Source organism: Seriola lalandi, unplaced genomic scaffold (assembly GCF_002814215.2).
Source record: "Seriola lalandi dorsalis isolate HSWRI2012SDOR001 ecotype SW California unplaced genomic scaffold, Sedor1 jcf7180002050323, whole genome shotgun sequence".
Classification (NCBI taxonomy): domain Eukaryota; kingdom Metazoa; phylum Chordata; class Actinopteri; order Carangiformes; family Carangidae; genus Seriola; species Seriola lalandi.
The window spans coordinates 9,216-9,571 of record NW_019520876.1 but is presented as its reverse complement, the minus strand read 5'-3'; positions in this window follow the sequence as shown (position 1 = coordinate 9,571).

Genomic DNA, 356 nt, shown 5'->3' with positions numbered 1-356 from the left:
AGCCGTCAGGACTTCTGGAACTTTGTGATGTCACAACAAAGCAGTCACCAAGCCCCGCCCACCTGGACCCACCATCCAAACCTTGCAGGATTTGGTTTCTCTGAGTGTTTTTACCTTAAATCTGCTCATTCCTCATGATGCAGGGGAGTCTGAATTAAGGCCAAACAGAGACGTTAACATCAGAACCATGATTGTTATTAAAGCTCATGTTTCTTCTTCTGTGTTTTATTTGAAGTGTTGATCCATCAGAAGATATAAAAACCATCTCAGTGTAGTTTTACATCTCTCTCAGGCTTCTCTCTGCAGCTCTAGTAACAACAGGTCTGTGAGCCAATCAGAAGAGAGGAGGCTCTGAG